Here is an 11029-nt window from a genome sequence, read left to right as displayed (position 1 = left end):
ATGCCCTATGCAGGTGAGGGCAGGCACTCTCTCTCTCTTTCTCTCTCTCTCTCAAAAATAAAGTACTGAAAGGGAAAAAAAAAAAAAAAACTTGTAAACTTTGAATTCTATACCCAGCAAAAATATCTTCCACAAACTTTGGAAAACAAAGTAAAAACTGTCAGAAACAAAATTTTCAGAACTCTGGATAATAATAAAAGGAATGCTGAATTATGAAAAAGGCAACCAAAAAATGGTAGTAAAGATTTGTGGCATTTCTACTCACCCTGGCCCCATGCATCCCTCGTTCCAGGGTAGTCCTCATGATGGCAGCCTGTATTACCACTGTGAGATCCTGGGCCTCGGTCTCAGAGAGAGAAGAGTACACCACATTTTCAAAGAACTATGTTGGTCTGTTCTAACTTGTGTGGGGGCTACTGGAAGGTCTTGCTTTTTTTCCCCCTAACTTGGAAGTCATCAGGGCAGAAAAGTGGTTATACAGTTGGAACTTCTTGTAATCCTTGCAAGGCAAATGTACTACTGCTATTGCCTTGGCAAAAGAATACAGCTGAGGCAAGCAGTAGATGTGCCTAAAGCCTGGAAGGAAAAGCTGGAAAGAGGTTTTGTTTTGTTTTGTTTTGTTTTTTGTTTTTGCTTTTGTTTTTTTCAAATTAGAGCATTCAAAGTAATTATGTATGCCGAGGAGCCAAGAAAGCTATGCATATGCCCAAAGTGGGATGCGTGCTTAGAAAAGACTTGGAAAGACACTAAACTTTCACCCTGGCTGATCTCTAGGCTCAGCATTAGCAAGAAGTAGAGGCTCAGCATTGTAAATGGCCTGTCAAAAACCTGAAGGAGTGCCCCAAAACAGGCTGAGAGTGTTTTTTTCATTTCTTTCTTTACTTGTCTTGTTCCTTTGGTTACAGACTCTTAAAGAAATCTCTGTCAAAACACCACCTGATCACAAGCTAAAGGGACAGAGGCTTCAGAAATATCACATGAGAAAGAATATGGACTTTACAGAAATAGTTTTTAAAGGCCACTAAAAAACTAAACAGCTACAGTCCACAACTAACAACAAAATAAACCCTAAAACAGACAAAATCTGATTTCCAGAGTTGCCATATTACATTGAAAATGCTCAGTTGTCAACAAAAATTAGGAAGCATATAAAGTAACAAAAAGTATAGCCCATTCATAGAAAAAATCAACAAAAACTGTGTCTGGGAGTGCCTGTGTGGCTCACAGGGTTAAGCCTCTGCCTTCAGGTCACGATCTCAGGGTCCTGAGATTGAGCCTTGCATCAGGCTCTCTGCTCAGCGGGGAGCCTGCTTCCCCCCACCTCTGCCTGCCTCTCTGCCTACTTCTGATCTCTCTATGTCAAATAAATAAATAAAATCTTAAAAAAAAAGGTGTCTGACAAGGCACAGATATTGAACTTACTAGATGAGACTTTAAATAAACAATTTAAAATATGCTCAAAGAGCTAAAGGAAACCAGAGAAGAAAAGCTAAAGGGAACAGGGAAAATAACATCTCAATGAATAGAGAATATCAATAAAGAAACATAAATTGTAAAAAGGAACCAAACAAAAATTATGGAACTATGGGACTACTAGGTGGCTCAGTCATTAAGCATCTGCCTTCAGCTCGGGTCATGATGTCCTGGGTTTGAGCCCTGTGTTGGGCTCCCTGCTTTGTGGGAAGCCTGCTTCTCCCTCTCCCACTCCCCCTGTTTGTGTTCCCTCTCTCACTGTCTCTCTCTCCCAAATAAATAAATAAAATCTTTAAAAAAATAAAATTCTGGAACTTCAGAGTACGATAATTGAAATGAAAAAATAAATTAACAGATTAGAGCAGCACACTTGAAAATCCAGTCTGAGGAGCAGAAAGAAATAATTCCAAATCTGGTTTATGGTCAGTAAATAAGAAGCTTGGAAGTCACCACTCCATCTTATAAAGTAAAAAGTAAAGTAAAGTAAAAAGCGAAACAAACTAAAAAAATCAACAATTCTTAGATCCATAAGAGAAGTGAGGACACAGAGCGAAGCACTGCCCCCAAATTTGGAAAGACTGACAGGTAAACACAGAGACTCAGTTTTCTGTACTGGAAACTGAGCTGAAACTTTACTGAGAACCAGTGCTCGGGGTAGGAAAGCCTAAACATAACTGATGGATTGCTGAAGGCTCAGGGTGGATCACGCTGAGAATAAAAACTCCAAGGAAACCAAATCACTGGGAGGTTCTCACACTTGTGAGTTTTATCTCCTAGGCTTCTGCCAGGTTCTCACAGTGAATATTGGAGAAAAATCCACTTGTGCTTATCAGGAAAAGGGGAAAAAAAAACCCTTTTAGAATATGCCTGACCATTCTGTCCTTCTTAACAAGGTCCACTTTCAGGAGAAACTATTTAACCAGATCCATATATGCTGATTTTTTTGTTTTTTGTTTTTTGTTTTTTGTTTTTCCTATCAGAGCCTAATTGGCTTCCAGGAAGGAAATACCCAACCCCAGATGACTCTAGTTTTCACAGAAAGGCTAGAAAGAAGGGGACAGGGAAAGGAGCTACTCAAGCTCCTTCTATATATATATATGTGGGAGAAGGAAACTACCCAATTTCAGCCCACTTTAGCCATCCTGTCTCACCTAAAGGGAGTGGGGACTGAAAATCAGGTGTGAAATGCACAGTCTAGAAGCATAGGCTCACTAAAAGATTGAGACCTAATCATAGGCATATAGAACATTTCCCATTGCCTACACCTTAGCAGTACCTTACTAAAGGCTTATTTATAGCAAATGATTTTACTGAACTCATCATGCTCAGTTATTTTAAAAAAATTACAAGACATACTGAGAAGTAAAAAACACCTCTTAAAAGAGTACTGCAAGCATCAGAACCAGACTCAAATATGGCAAGGCTGTTCGAATTTTCAGGCAGGGAATTTAAAACAACTATAATTAACATTCTAAAGGCTCTAATAGATAAATTAGACAACACACAAGCAATGTAAGCAGAGAGATGGAAATTCTAATAAAAAACCCAAAAAGAAATGCTAGAGACTAAAAACACTAACCAAAATGAAGAATGTTTTTGATGGCTTTATTAATAGACTGGAAAAGCTGAGAAAAAAAAATCTCTGAACTTGTGAATATCTTAATAGGAACCTCCCAAACTGCAAAGCCAACAGATAAAAGACTGAAAAAAGCAGAACACAATATCCAAGAACTGTGTGACAACTCAGAAGTCCTAACACATACAGCTTAAAACAGAAGATGAAAACAGAATAAGAAAGGAAAAGAGAAAGGAATAGAAGAAATATTTGAAACAATAAGGACTGAGAGTTTCCATAAATTAATGTTGAACACCAAAAACTATACCTAGGCATCTCATTTTCAAACAAACAAACAAACAAAAACAAAACTGAAAATAAGAGATAAAGAGAAAATCCTAAAGGAAGCTACAGGTGAAAAAAAAAGAAAACAAACACCTTACTTATAGAGGAACAAAGACACATCTAAACACAAGACTTCTCACAAACCATTCAAACATAAAGAGAATGATGTGAAATATTTAAAAGGTTCAGAGAAAAAACCCCCACCAAACTAGAATTCTGTATCCTGTGAAATTATCCTTCAAGAGTGAAAAGGAAATGAAGACTTTCTCAAACAAAAATTGATGGAATTTTTTCTCAGTAAACCTACCTTGCAAAAAATGTCTCTCTTTAGAGAGAAGGAAAATGATATAAGTCAAAAACTCAGATCTACTAAAAGAAAGAAAGAGCACTGGAGAAGGAATAATTGAAGATAAAATAAAAAGTTATTGTTCTTATGTTTAATTGATCTAATAGATATTAGATATAGATATAGATATCTCACAAAACAAACTGAGGGTTGCTGGTGGGAGGGGGGTAGGGAGAGGGTGGTGAGGTTATGGACATTGGGGAGGGTACCTGTACCCCTGGGGCTAATAATACATTATATGTTTACAAAAAAATTTAAAAAATGACACAAGGCAAAAAAAGATTGGAAGACAAAAATAAGAACAAAGGCAACAATTATAAAAGGTAACAGATATGGCAAATATTAATCCAGCTATATCAATAATCACTTTGAATATAAATGGTCTAACTGTGCCACTTGTCAGAGTGAATCAGAAAACAAGACCCAGGGGCACCTGGATGGCTCAGTTGGTTAAGCACCCAACACTTGATTTTGGCTGAGGTCATGATCTCAAAGTCATGAGATTGAACCCTGAGTCAGGCTGAGCAGTCAGTGCAGAGTCTGCTTGGGATTCTCTCCCTATGCCCCTTCCCCCACTCCAGTGCACATGCTCTCTCTCTCAAATAAATAAATAAATAAAATCTAAAAAAAAAAGAGATGTAACTATATGTTGTCTACAAAAGAATTATTTTATTTTATTTTAAGAGTTTATTTATTTAATTGACAGAGAGAGAGAGATCACAAGTAGGCAGAGAGGCAGACAGAGAGAGAGGGGGAAGCAGGCTCCCTGCTGAGCAGAGAGCCCGATGCGGGGTTCTATCCCAGGACCCTGAGGTCATGACCTGAGGTGAAGGCAGAGGATTAACCTACTGAGCCACCCTGGCACCCCAAGAATTTATTTAAAAAAATTTTTTTTTAAGATTTTATTTATTTATTTGACAGAGAGATCACAAGCAGGCAGAGAGGCAGGCAGAGAGAGAGGAGGAAGCAGGCTCCCCTAGAGAGCAGAGAGCCCGATGTGGGGCTCGATCCCAGGACTCTGAGATCATGACCTGAGCCGAAGGCAGCAGCTCAACCCACTGAGCCACCCAGGCGCCCCCCCAAGAATTTATTTTAAAGACAAAAACAGATATAGATTAAAAATAAAGGGATCGAGAAGGAGATAACATGTTAACTCCAAACCAAACAAAGGGGGAATAGCAATATTAATTTCAGACAGAGACGAATTCATAAAAAGGAAAGTTTTTAGGGATAAAGAGGGGCATTACATAGTATTAAAGGGATCAGTTCTCCAAGAAGACATAACATACCTTAACATATATGCACCAAACAACAGAGCTTCAAGCAACATCAGGCAAAAAAAAGAATTGCAAGGAGAAATAGATGTATCCATATTATATTTGGAGACTTTAATATACCTGTATCAGAAATGAACACACCCAGCTCCCAGAAAACCACTGAATACATAGTAGAAATCAGCAATACCACTGATCAACTGGATATAATGTACATCTATAGCTTACTTCATCCAAAAACAGAATACACATTCTTCTCAAGTTCCTATGCAACATTCATCAAGATAGACCATTCTAGGCCATAAAACATACCTTCAAAAATTAAAAAAATATAGAAATCATATAATGACTTCTTTTGGACCATAGTGGAATTAAACTAGAATTTAATAACAGAATGAGAGCTGGAAATTCCCCAAATACTCAGAGATCAAACACACTTAAAAAAAAAAAAGATTTTATCTATTTATTTGTCAACTAGAGAGAGAGAGACAGACAGAGTGAGCAAGAGAGGACAAGCATGGGGAGCTACAGGCAGAGGGAGAAGCAGACTCCCTGCTGAGCAAGGATCCCAATTCAAAACTTGATCCCAGGACCCCAGGATCATGACCTGAGCTGAAGGCAGATGCTTAACTGACTGAGCCACGCATCCCTAAACAACACATTTCTAAGTGACACAAGGGTCAAAGAGGAAAACTCAAGAGAAATCTTAAAATACTTGACTTAAATGAAAATGAAAACACAAGTTCTCAAAATCTGTGGGATACAGTGAAGGTAGTGCTTACAGGGAATTTTATAGTATTGAATGTACATATTAGAAAAGAAGAAAGGTTAGAAATAATCTAAGGTTCTACCCTAGGAAATTAGAATAAGAAGAGCAAATTAAACCCAAACTACACCAAATAGAATAAGTAATAAAAATATGAAATCAAAACCAGAATATTAATGGATAAACTCAATGAAACAAATAGCTGGTTTTTGAAAAAGAACCAATAAAATTGATAAGCCTTTAGACAGGATAATTAAGAAAAAAAAGAAAGGGCACAAATTACTAATATCAGCAATGAAAGAGAGAACATTAATACAGATCTCATGGACATTAAAAGGACAATAAAGACATCCTATGAACAACTCTCTGCCCACATTTGATAACCTAGATAAAATGGATACATTTCTTGAAAGATACAATCTACCAAACCTCACACAAGAAGAGATAAAGCTATGTCTATGAAAGAAATTGAATCTAAAATTAATAGCCCTCCAAAAGAGAAAGCACCAGGCCAAGAAGTGTTCAGTGATAAACTAAATGAAACGTTTAGATCATATCAATTTTCTAGACTCTCTTCCAGGAGACAAAAGCAGAGAGAATTCTTTCTGACTCATTCTATAAGCCAGCATACCCTAAAACCAAATACCAAATACCAAAATCTGAAAGCAGACAAAGCTTCATAAGAAAATTGCAAATCAATATCTCTTATGAAGGTACACACATTCATTGAGAAGAATCCTCAAAAGAAAATTGTCAAATCATATCCAACAATGCATAAAAAGGGTTACGTACCACAAGCAAGTGGGATTTATCCCAGGTATGCAAGGCTTTCACATTAGAAAATCAATGAACGGTGCTGGGTCTCTTTAAAGGGGCCACAAAGGAAAGGTTTAACTTTGGTAACCAAGGTGCAATTTGGTTTGAGATTCTGCCTGGGATCGGCGTCTTAGCTGTGTGCTTGTTCATGCCCAACATAGCCACTGTGCGCATCCACAGGTTCACTAATGGGGGCAAGAAAAAAGATTGCCTATTATTCCTATCAGCAGAGTATGCTGGAGAGAGATAGGCACATCTCTGGAGTTAATTGTTGCTATGGGTCCAAGGGTTTGGAAAGTATTGATTAAAGAAGAATTTTCCTTTTTTAAAATTTAAATTCAATTAATCAACATATAATGTATTATTGGTTTCAGAGGTAGAGGTCAGTGGTTCATCAGTCTTATATAATACCCAGTGCTCATTATATCACATGCCCTCCTTAATGTCTTTCACTCAGTTATCCCATCCTTCCATGTCCTTCCCCTCCAGCAACCCTCACTTTGTTTCCTATGACTAAGAGTTTCTTAAGCCTTGTCTCCCTCTCTGGTTTCATCTTGTTTTATTTTTTACTCTCTTCTCCTATTTTTCTCTGTTTTGTCTCTTAAATTTCATGTACCAGTGAGATCATATGATAATTGTCTTTCTCTGATTGACTTATTTTGCTTAGCATAATACCCTCTAGTTCCATCCACATTGTTGCAAATGGCAAGATTTCATTTTTTTTTTTTTTTTGGTGGCTGAGTAATATTCTATTGTGTGTGTGTGTGTGTGTGTGTGTATGTAAAATGTGTATTATATATATATACATCTAATATACATGTGTGTATGTACATACACACACATGTATATATGCAGTTCAGTCTTTCTAGGTTGTTGTTAGGAACTTATCCATTTCTTCTAGGTTGTCTAAGATGTTAGCCTCTCCTTGCTCATAGTAGTCTCTTACAATCCTTTGTATTTTTGTGGTATTCATTGTAATAGCTCATCTTTCTTTTTTTTCACATTTAAATTGAATTTAAATTCAATTAGCCAAGGTATAGTTTTTGAGGTAATGGTCAATGAATCATTAGTTGCATATAACACCCAGGGCTGATCATCACATGTCCCCTCCTTAATACCTATCAGCTAGTTACCCCTCCCCCAATGTACCCTCCTCTATTTTGTTTCCTATGATTTAGTCTCCCATGGTTTGTCTCCCTCTCTGGTTTCTTCCCATTCAGTTTTCCCTCCCTTCCCCTGTGGTCCTCCACACTATACCTTGTGTTCCACATATAAGTGAAACCACATGATTATTGTCATTCTCTGCTTGACTTATTTCATTTAGCATAATCTCCTCCAGTTCCATCCATGTTGACACAAATGGTGGGTATTCATCCCTTCTGATGGCTGAGTACTATTCTATGGTATGTATGTACCACATCTTCTCTATACATTCATCTCTCGAAGGACACCTCAGCTCCTTCCACAGTTCTGCTCTTGTGGACAGTGCTGTTATAAACATTGGGGTGCATGTGTTTCTTCTTTTCACTACATCTGTATCTTTGGGGTAAATACCCAGGAGTGCAATGGCTGGGTCATAGGGTAGCTCTATTTTTACTTTGTGAGGAACCTCCATGCTGTTTTCCAGAATGATTGCACCAGCTTTCCTTCCCACCAACAGTGTGAGATTGTTCCCCTTTCTCCACATCCTCGCCAACACTTGCTTCCTGTCTTGTTAATTTTAGCCATTCTAACTGCTGGAAGGTGATATCTCATTGTGGCTTTGAATTCCCTGATGACATGTGATCTGGAGCATTTTTTCATGGTCTACTGGCCGTTTGGATGTCTTCTTTGAAGAAGTGTCTCTTCCTGTCTTCTGCCCATTTCTTGAGTGGATTCTTTGTTTCTTGGGTTTTGAGTTTGAGCAGTTCTTTGTAGATCTTAGATGCCAGACCTTTATCCATAGTGCCACTTGCAAATATCTTCTCCCATTCTGTAGGTTGCCTTTTAGTTTTGTTGATTGTTTCCTTTGCTGTGCAGAAGTGTTTTTCTTGATGACGTCCCGATAGCTCATTTTTGCTTTTGTTTCCCTAGCCTTTAGAGACATGTTTTGTAAGAAGTTGCAGTGTCCAAGGTCCAAGAGGTTGTTGCCTGTGTTTTCCTCTAGTATCTTGATGTGAGACAGGAATCAATTACCTTTCTTTCCCAATATATTTGAGTTCTCTCTCTTTCTTTGTGAGTCTAGCTAAAAGTTTGCCAATTTTATTTATCTTTCCAAAAAAGGCAGCCTGTATTTTCATTGATCTTTTGTCTTTTTAGTCTCCATTGGATTTATTTCCACTTTCCTTTTTGTTATTTCCTTATTTCTACTGTTATGGGGCTTTGCTTTTTTCTTTTTTTCTTCCCACTTCTTTCCCATGTAAAATCAGGTTGGTTATTGGAGAGTTTTCAGGTGGATTGATGAAGACCCGAATTTCTATGTAATTCTCCCTTAGAACTACTTTTGCTGTATCCCCTAAGTTTTCATAGGTCCTCTTTTTCATTTGTCTCATTAGTACTTTTAAAATTTCTTTTCATTTCTTCTTTGACAATTTGTTGTTTAGTGGCATGCTGTTAAATCTCCACATAATTCTGATTGTCCATTTTCTTCTGGTGACTGATTTCTACTTTCATACCATTGTGGTTGGACAAGATTTGAAACAAAGGGTGAAGGGAGCATCAGTTTAATGGTTGGTTTCCTGGGCTTTTTTTCTGAAGGAAGACCACGTGTTATGTGGAGACAGAGGAACGTTTGGTGAGACTGGAGTCGGGGGGCAGGGTCAACCTTATTCAAATTACTGACCATGCAGGCTGTGTACCACTGTTCACACTGTAGCCCTGATGGACTTGTACTTCCTTAGTAATATTTTGTAGGAGGTGCAGGATGGCCTTCTCTAACAAAAAGGTGCCATGTGTGTTCATGGCATGGTCCCAGGTCAGCAATCAGGATATATGGTAAATTGGGAGATCAGAACCCAATTTTCTTTTGGAAGTGACAGAAACGGGGCATGGTGTGCTTTGTGATAATAGCCAAGGTTCCGAGTGACCCACTGGTTGTTATTGGTAAGTGGGGTAGTGGGGCCTGTGGATCTGTCTCATCATATCCTGTGGAATTAGGGAGGCCCTCCTGTCTTTTGAGTTGTGTGGAGACAGGTAGACAGCAGTTTCTGGTCAGGCACCAGGGTTGCACTGGATTGCCACCGGAGTTGCAATGTGCTGGGGGTGGGGGCGGAGATCCACTCCTTCATTTTCATACAAACTGATTGGGGGTCTGTGACTATGGCTCCTAACAGCAGCATGGGGAGAGGAGGGCAGTGGTGGTGAACACTTCCTAGGGTTGTGGTCAGGATTAGTCTGGAGCCCACCAAGGTCAGGCATGCCTGGCTCAGAAAGCACCCAGTCAATCTACCTGTGGGCAGGTAGCCTTTCAAGCCGGCACCCATGCTGCTGCCTCCTACTTTTCATCATCCTCATGGTAATTCTCTGCTGTTCCCCATGGCCCCCTGGGGTATTGCCCTCCTTCCATCTGGCCTTCAACATCTGCCTTGTGCACACTGGGTAGGCTTCTCAAGAGACAGCTCTGTCAGTCCCCTGGTAGAACACTTCCATGGATCCCCTGTGAGGTGAGGACCATACCCTGCCTTGGAAGGGAGCTGCAGGTTCCCAATCAGGAAAGCCATGTCTTCCTTTTCAGCCTGGCCTGCCCTCCCCTCAGCCTCCTCAGGGAAGCTGTCTCCACTTCCTGAGCTGACAGCTCTGACCTTAAGATCCAATATTGTTTTCTGTTTCTCCATGCCTTAGTTCCTCCATGGCATGTATTTTGAAACTCTCAGTGGGTTTTCAGCAGTCCTGCAGGGCTGTCTGCTCAAGGAGGGGATGACCTCATAGGGGCCGCCTTCCCTACCACCTCCCTCAGCATGTCCCTGAGCCCTGGAGCCAGCTATCCCACTGAGTGTTGAGGGACCCAACCCAGCCCATCAGGAGCCCAATGTCAGTTGTGTATACTCATGAGTGCCAGGAGCAGTGGGCAGCTGGCATGGGCCGGGTGCAAGCAGCTTCTCTTTCTCGTTCCTTCCCCCTCTCCTTCCCAGAGGTAGCTCAGAGCAGCCTCCATGCCCTGCATCTCGAGATCTCTTGACCTATGCCTCCTGCATTCAGCTGGTGAGCTTAGTGGTTTCCTGTTGCTTCTGTCTCCCATACCCACACCCATGGCAGTTCTAGATCAGGGGAGGGATCATACCCTTGTCTACTTGTTCCTCTTCCTATCCCGCACTGAGCCCACCCACCTTTTGCCTTCCCATGGATGTGATTGGAAGCAAGCTCATCCACAGGGAACCTATTAGCCAAATGGATCCAAGTAAAGACCGCTGAATTAGTGATCCAGGATAGAGGACATGCCTGCTCTGAAACCTGTCCCACACTCTCTGAGCATCTCA

At 40.0% G+C, this 11029-nt stretch overlaps 1 pseudogene; it reads left to right on the top strand.

Annotated features, from left to right (window-relative positions):
• LOC111153204 lies at positions 1-6883 on the top strand (annotated as a pseudogene).
• The last annotated feature ends 4146 nt before the right edge of the window (positions 6884-11029 follow it).

Source organism: Enhydra lutris, unplaced genomic scaffold (assembly GCF_002288905.1).
Source record: "Enhydra lutris kenyoni isolate GAN:26980312 unplaced genomic scaffold, ASM228890v2 scaffoldscaffold3, whole genome shotgun sequence".
NCBI lineage: Eukaryota > Metazoa > Chordata > Mammalia > Carnivora > Mustelidae > Enhydra > Enhydra lutris.
The sequence above is the reverse complement of the archived record's forward strand: the minus strand, read 5'-3'. Positions and strand labels throughout refer to the sequence as shown.